The following is a 9,146-nucleotide window of genomic DNA, read 5'->3' on the forward strand; positions in this document are numbered from 1 at the left end:
CTTCTGTAAGTAATTAGTTACAAATATTGTTCTGTATGTGATTAGTAACAGATAGTGTTCTGTGTGTAATTAGTTACATATACTGTTCTGTATGTAATTAGTTACAGATATTGTTCTGTATGTAATTAGTTACAGATATTGTTCTGTATGTGATTAGTAACAGATAGTGTTCTGTATGTAATTAGTTACATATACTGTTCTGTATGTAATTAGTTACAGATATTGTTCTGTGTTTCATTGGTTACAGACATTGTTCTGTGTTTCATTGGTTACAGACATTGTTCTGTGATTCATTGGTTACAGACTTCGTTCTGATTCATTGGTTACAGACATTGTTCTGTGTTTCATTGGTTACAGACATTGTTCTGTGTTTCATTGGTTACAGACATTGTTCTGTGTTTCATTGGTTACAGACATTGTTCTGTGTTTCATTGGTTACAGACATTGTTCTGTGTTTCATTGGTTACAGACATTGTTCTGTGTAATTGGTTACAGACGTTGTTCTGTGTCATTGGTTACAGACATTGTTCTGTGTTTCATTGGTTACAGACATTGTTCTGTGTTTCATTGGTTACAGACATTGTTCTGTGTTTCATTGGTTACAGACATTGTTCTGTGTTTCATTGGTTACAGACATTGTTCTGTGTTTCATTGGTTACAGACATTGTTCTGTGTTTCATTGGTTACAGACATTATTCTGTGTTTCATTGGTTACAGACATTGTTCTGTGTTTCATTGGTTACAGACATTGTTCTGCGTGTCATTAGTTACAGTCATTGTTCTGTGTTTCATTAGTTACAGTCATTGTTCTGTGTTTCATTAGTTACAGACATTGTTCTGTATTCAATTGGTTATTTGACATGGACATTTTTCTGTGTCATTCTGTGGCTACATATATATTGTCCTAAATTTAATTGGTTGGAAAAGTTATAAGCAGCTAATGCTTAACTGGTTGCAGACAAACTTAATCCTTGTTATTTGGTAATTGATTTTATGATTACAGACACTCTGTATGTGATTAGTTTCAGATATTGTTTTGTATGTAATTAGCTACAGATATTGTTCTGTATGTAATTAGTTTCAGATATTGTTCTGCATGTAATCAGTTACAGATATTGATCTGTATGTATTTGGTTACAGATATTGTTCTGTATGTAATTAGTTACAGATATTGTTCTGTATGTAACTAGTTACAGATATTGTTTTGTATGTAATTAGCTACAGATATTGTTTTGTAAGTAATTAGTTACAGATATTGTTCTTTATATGATTAGTTACAGATATTGCTCTGTATGTAATAAGTTACAGATATTGTTCTGTATGTAATTAGTTACAGATATTCTTCTGTAAGTAATTAGTTACAAATATTGTTCTGTATGTGATTAGTAACAGATAGTGTTCTGTGTGTAATTAGTTACATATACTGTTCTGTATGTAATTAGTTACAGATATTGTTCTGTATGTAATTAGTTACAGATATTGTTCTGTATGTGATTAGTAACAGATAGTGTTCTGTATGTAATTAGTTACATATACTGTTCTGTATGTAATTAGTTACAGATATTGTTCTGTATGTAATTAGTTACAGATATTGTTTTGTATGTAATTATCTACAGATATCGTTTTGTATGTAATTAGCAACAGATATCGTTCTGTAAGTAATTGATTACAGATATTGTTCTGTATATGATTAGTTACAGATGGTGTTATGTATATAATAAGTTACAGATATTGTTTTGTATGTAATTAGCTACAGATATTGTTCTGTATGTATATATATATATATATACTTAAACTTTTAAAAGACGTTGTGCATCAGTAGATATTAAGAAAAAAATATATCAACACGGCATTCCTTTGCATCAGTAGATATTAATATATATATATATATAAGTAAAAAAGAGCCATGTCCATGTGATGGTTTCCATATACATAAAAAGAAAACACAACTATAAAACAGTTTTTTCCTCCCTAGCGCTTTCTCGGCTCATGCCGGTCTTCAGGGGTTTGAATTCTTTTATTTGTAAAACATGACGTCATAGTACAATGACGTCATAGTAAGATTACGTCATGACATGGTACATAAAGATATTGTGAATGGTTCTGGAAGAAACTAACAAAAACATGAGGACAAAATAAAAACTAATATGAAGTTCCTTTGTCCCGTTCTGAATTTAACACAGGTTTCATATATAAGTTGAATGAAATACATTTCTTTATTTTCTCTTTTTAAAAGATCTGAATTAGACATTTGATATATTGGTGAAATAAAAAAGTTATCATTAGCACACATATGACAATGTTCGTTTACTGTTAAATATCTGAGATGGTCTGTTTTGGTTTGTTGTCGGTGTAATGTTACTCTCTTTCTCAATTCCATTCCTGTCTGACCAATATAAAAATCTGAGCTTTTGCTACAAATAAGTGCGTAGTAAGTAAGTAAATATATATGTATATGTCATTAGTTACAGATACTGTTCTCTGTTTGCTATAGTTACAAATGCAGTATTCATATTGTAATTTGATACTTTAGTTTAAAGATTCTAAAACGTTGTGGGTACTGTTGATTAGTCCTACCTTCCAATGATTGTAATGTCATCTTTTGATATGAATTTAGTGACGTCATATAATAAACAAAAAGTTGGATGGTAATTTTACTTTACCCACATCAAATCAGGATCTTGAAAAACAATCATATATTGGTTGTGTGTGCATCAAGTTTAAATGATTGATGTCCTATTCAAACTGGCTACAAATGTTCTGTGTTATTAAAAAAATGCATGTGTATGTTATGTGTATGCCATTTACATTTAATTGGCTACAGAAGTTGTATAATTGGTAATTGACATCCTATTTAAATTGATAACAGATATATGATGTGTGTTAGATTAGTATAGATGCTGTGATGGTCAAGGCCTAATTACAAGGTGGTCTAATATTTTACCACCTATCCTTGACCTCTGTGTTGCAAGGTAGAAACCTGTGAATGACATGTACATGTACTGACTGTGGTTTGGTGGATTGTTTCTAGCAACCCTGACTTTTCTCCACCTTTTTAACCTGACACATCCTTAAATGATCCCAGCTGTTTAATGGTTGCTGATGTTCTGTATTAATTTGTTGCTGACGTTCTGTATTAATTTGTTACTGATGTTCTGTATTTGATTGGTTAATGACGCTCTGTGTTTGATTGGTAAATGACGTTTAGTATATGATTGGTTACTGACGTTCTGTGTTTGATTGATTACTGACGTTTTGTGTTTGATTTGTTACTGACGTTCTGTGTTTGATTTGATACTGATGACGTTTTGTGTTTGATTTGTTACTGACGTTTTGTGTTTGATTTGATACTGATGACGTTTTGTGTTTGATTGGTTATTGATATCCTGTGTTTGATTGGTTACTGACATTCTGTGTTTGATTGGTTACTGACGTTTTGTGTTTGATTGGTTACTGATGTTCTGTGTTTGATTGGTTACTGACGTTCTGTGTTTGATTGGTTACTGACGTTTTGTGTTTGATTGGTTACTGACGTTCTGTGTTTGATAGGTTACTGATGTTCTGTGTTTGATAGGTTACTGACGTTGTGTGTTTGATTGGTTACTGACGTTCTGTGTTTGATAGGTTACTGACGTTCTGTGTTTGATTGGTTACTGACGTTCTGTGTTTGATTGGTTACTGACGTTCTGTGTTTGATTGGTTACTGACGTTTTGTGTTTGATTGGTTACTGATGTTCTGTATTTGATTGGTTAATGACGTTCTGTGTTTGATTGGTAAATGACGTTTAGTATATGATTGGTTACTGACGTTCTGTGTTTGATTGATTACTGACGTTTTGTGTTTGATTGGTTACTGACGTTCTGTGTTTGATTTGTTACTGACGTTTTGTGTTTGATTGGTTACTGACGTTTTGTGTTTGATTGGTTACTGACGTTCTGTGTTTGATTTGATACTGATGACGTTTTGTGTTTGATTGGTTATTGACATCCTGTGTTTGATTGGTTACTGACATTCTGTGTTTGATTGGTTACTGACATTTTGTGTTTGATTGGTTTCTGACGTTCTGTGTTTGATAGGTTACTGATGACGTTTTGTGTTTGATAGGTTACTGACGTTCTGTGTTTGATTGTTACTGACGTTTTGTGTTTGATTGGTTACTGACATTCTGTGTTTGATTTGGTTACTGACGTTCTGTGTTTGATTGGTTACTGATGACGTTTTGTGTTTGATTGGTTACTGACATTCTGTGTTTGATTGGTTACTGACATTCTGTGTTTGATTGGTTACTGACATTTTGTGTTTGATTGGTTACTGACGTTTTGTGTTTGATTGGTTACTGATGTTCTGTGTTTGATAGGTTACTGACGTTCTGTGTTTGATTGGTTACTGACGTTCTGTGTTTGATTGGTTACTGACGTTCTGTGTTTGATAGGTTACTGATGACGTTCTGTGTTTGATTGGTTACTGACGTTCTGTGTTTGATTGGTTACTGACGTTTTGTGTTTGATTGGTTTCTGACGTTCTGTGTTTGATAGGTTACTGATGTTCTGTGTTTGATAGGTTACTGACGTTGTGTGTTTGATTGGTTCTGACGTTCTGTGTTTGATAGGTTACTGACGTTCTGTGTTTGATTGGTTACTGACGTTCTGTGTTTGATAGGTTACTGACGTTCTGTGTTTGATTGGTTACTGACGTTCTGTGTTTGATTGGTTACTGACGTTCTGTGTTTGATTGGTTACTGACGTTCTGTGTTGGATTGGTTACTGACGTTCTGTGTTTGATTGGTTACTGACGTTCTGTGTTTGATTGGTTACTGACGTTCTGTGTTTGATTGGTTACTGACGTTCTGTGTTTGATTGGTTACTGACGTTCTGTGTTTGATTGGTTACTGACGTTCTGTGTTTGATTGGTTACTGACGTTCTGTGTTTGATTGGTTACTGACGTTCTGTGTTTGATTGGTTACTGACGTTCTGTGTTTGATTGGTTACTGACGTTCTGTGTTTGATTGGTTACTGACGTTCTGTGTTTGATTGGTTACTGACGTTCTGTGTTTGATAGGTTACTGACGTTCTGTGTTTGATTGGTTACTGACATTTTGTGTTTGATTGGTTGCTGACATTCTGTGTTTGATTGGTTTCTGATGTTCTGTGTTTGATTGTTACTGACGTTCTGTGTTTGATTGGTTTTAAATACTGACGTTCTGTGTTTGATTGGTTACTGGCATTCTGTGTTTGATTGGTTACTGACGTTCTGTGTTTGATTGGGTACTGACGTTTTGTGTTTGATTGGTTACTGACGTTCTGTGTTTGGTTATAAATACTGACGTTCTGTGTTTGATTTGTTACTGATGTTTTGTGTTTAGTTGGTTACTGACGTTCTGTGTATTATTGGCTAGAGATGTTTTGATTGGTTACTGAAGTCTGTGTACAATTGGATTTTAGGTCACCTGAGACAAAGTCTCAAGTGACCTATTCTAATCGCCTTTTGTCCGTCGCGCCCGTCCTATGTCCGTAAACAATTTACATTTTCGACTTCTTCTCCAAAAATGCTGAAGGAATTTCAATGAAATTTTGCACAAACCTTCTTAGGCATAAGGCCAATTAAAATTGTGAATTATATGGTCCCCATCCCCAAGGGGATGTGGGAGGGGCCAAAAGGGGTAAAATTGACTAAAATTTCAAAAATCTTCTTCTCCATTCACATATGTGGTGGAATCAAATACATTTCATAGATAGAAAGGTCTTAAGGCCCTTTATAAAAAATATGAATTATATGACCCTGGGGTCTCTCGTTTCCCTTGGGGAGGGGGTTAAGTTTACTATAGTTTATATAGGGAAAACTCATTTTTGAGCATTATTTGGTCATTAGCCCACCATCATCAGATGGTGGGCTATTCAAATCGCCTTTCGTCCGTGGTCCGTCGTCCGTCCGTTAACAGTTCTTGTTACCTCTATTTCTCAGAAAGTACTGAAGGGATCTTTCTCAAATTTCATATACAGGTTCCCCTAGGACCCTAGTTGTGCATATTGCATTTTGGGACTGATCGGTCAACAAGATGGCCGAATGGCGGCCATCATGGATTTTGATAGTTAAAGTTTGTTACCGCTATTTCTCAAAAAGTGCTGAAGGGATCTTTCTCAAATTTTATATATATGTTCCCCTAGGAGCCAAGTTGTGCATATTGCATTTTGGGACTGATCAGTCAACAAGATGGCCGACTGGCGGCCATCTTGTAATTTGATAGTTAAAGTTTGTTACCGCTATTTCTCAAAAAGTGCTGAAGGGATCTTTCTCAAATTTCATATATATGTTCCCCTAGGACCTTAGTTGTGCATATTGCATTTTGGGACCGATCGGTCAACAAGATGGCCGACTGGCGGCCATCTTGTAATTTGATAGTTAAAGTTTGTTACCGCTATTTCTCAAAAAGTGCTGAAGGGATCTTTCTCAAATTTCATATATATGTTCCCCTAGGACCCTAGTTGTGCATATTGCATTTTGGGACCGATCGGTCAACAAGATGGCCGACTGGCGGCCATCTTGGATTTTGATAGTTAAAGTTTGTTACTGCTATTTCTCAAAAAGTGCTAAAGGGATCTTTCTCAAATTTCATATACTGGTTCCCCTAGGACCCTAGTTGTGCATATTGCATTTTGGGACCGATCGGACGACAAGATGGCCGACAGGCAGCCATCTTGGATTTTGATAGTAAAAATTTGTTATTGCTATTTCTCAAAAATTAATAAAGGGATCTTTCTCAAATTTCATATACAGGTTCCCCTAGGACCCTAGTTGTGCATATTGCATTTTGGGACTGATCGGTCAACAAGATGGCCGACTGGCGGCCATCATGGATTTTGATAGTTAAAGTTTGTTACCGCTATTTCTCAAAAAGTGCTGAAGGGATCTTTCTCAAGTTTCATATATATGTTCCCCTAGGACCTTAGTTGTGCATATTGCATTTTGGGACCGATCGGTCAACAAGATGGCCGACTGGCGGCCATCTTGGATTTTGATAGTTAAAGTTTGTTACTGCTATTTCTCAAAAAGTGCTGAAGGGATCTTTCTCAAATTTCATATACTGGTTCCCCTAAGACCCTAGTTGTGCATATTGCATTTTGGGACCAATCGGTCGACAAGATGGCCGACAGGCGGCCATCTTAGATTTTGATAGTTAAAATTTGTTATTGCTATTTCTCAAAAATTAATAAAGGGATCTTTCTCAAATTTCATATACAGGTTCGCCTAGGACCCTAGTTGTGCATATTGCATTTTGGGACCGATCGGTCAACAAGATGGCCGACAGGCGTCCATTTTGGATTTTGATAGTTGAAGTTTGTTATCGCTATTTCTAAGAAAGTACTGAAGGGATCTTTCTCAAATTCCATGCATAGTTTCCCCTTGTACCCTAGTTTTGCATAGTACCTGCATAGGACTGATCCATAATGCCTTTTGGGACTGATCAGTAAACAAGATGGCCAACCGGCCGCCATCTTAGATTTCATTGTTGAAGTTTGTTACCACTTTTTCTTAGAAAGTACTATATATAGCGATCTGTCTCAAATTTTATATGCAGTGAGTTTGAAAAAGTTAGAAAAGCAAGGAAAAGATCCCTCTTTCCATTGTCAGACATAGATCATTCTTTGGTGGGCGCCAAGATCCCTCTGGGATCTCTTGTTTTGTAATAGGAAATGAGTCAAGTATTGTCAGAATTATCAGTATAAAATGGCCATTGAATCTGTTTTTCAAATTTTCCATGACTGACCCCCAGGGGCCTTAGGGCGGGGTCAAATACGCTGAAACTTCAAAAATCTTCCTCTGAAGTTCTGGAAAAGGTAGAACCATATACTCTTCATAGATGGAAAGATCGTAAGGTCTTTTACAAAATATGTGAATTATATGACCCTGGGGTCTCACATTTCCCCCCTGGGGGCAGAGGGGTTGCCATGGGGCCAAAAGGGACAAATAGGCTAAAACTTTAAAAATCTTCTTTTAAATTCTGGAAATGGTAGAATCAAATACTCTTTATAGATGGAAAGGTCTTAAGGTGTTTTATGAAGTGTGAACTATATGACCCTGGGGTCTCACGCATCCCCTTGGGGAGGGGGTCAAGTTTACTTTAGTTTATGTATAAAAAACACATTTATGAACATTATTTGCTCAATTTTCATAGGAAATGAGTGACACTTGATTAGAATTATTAGCCTGATATATAGTATTTTAACATCCATATTAGTCCTCGTTGACCTCCTTGGGGACTAGAGGGGCGGGCCCAAGCAGAGTCAAAATGACTTAAAATTTCAAAAAATCTTCCGAGTTCACAGGTTTGATGGAAGCAAATACTCTTCATAATTTAAAAAGTTAAATTTATTAAATTACTGACCGACTTCAAGGGCCAGTATATTAGTGTTTTCATGTCTTTGTTTCATTCTATATCCGAACTCAGGTGACCGTTAAGGCCCATGGGCTTCTTGTTTATATTCTGTTCAGCTGGGTTGATACGTTTTATTCTGAAATCTACCACATTACTTCTGTGGATGTAATTTGGCTTTTTTTTAGAATAAGGGAGCAATATGAGTATCCTATACACTATATCATGTACCCCACCATTATTGACTTCAGTCATGATTTCTATGTTTTAGTAGAGTGAATTAATGCACCAATTTCAGAGTTTAATTAAACATTCAGGTTTTGGTTGTGATATCTTTTACAACATTTGTTATGAAATGTACAAATGTTCATACCTTAAACATTTTATAGTCTACAATTAGCTATCATTTGAAAGTTCCTTTTCAACTCAACTTTGTTATGAAACGGTTAGACTACACATTGATTGGTTACAGACGTTGTGTGTTTGATTGGTAAGGCTACACATTGATTGACTTTGCTACAATCGAATATAAATCCTAGGTTGAACCATTTCTATAAAGGTTTGTATCTTTTTGTTGGACATGATAAATTCACTGCGAGAGGAGTTGCCAACGGAATCTAGTCAACATGTCAGCACTTGTGTTCAACAGATCAGGATACAAGATAAAATACTATCATGAAAATGCCGTAAACTTTTAGAACTTGCTAGTTAAATTCTTGTATTTCGTTTTCTGTGTACATACTGTTTGACCAGGAAAAACATGTGGACACTGC

The sequence above is a fragment of the Argopecten irradians genome, chromosome 4 (genome assembly GCF_041381155.1).
Source record: "Argopecten irradians isolate NY chromosome 4, Ai_NY, whole genome shotgun sequence".
Taxonomy (NCBI): domain Eukaryota; kingdom Metazoa; phylum Mollusca; class Bivalvia; order Pectinida; family Pectinidae; genus Argopecten; species Argopecten irradians.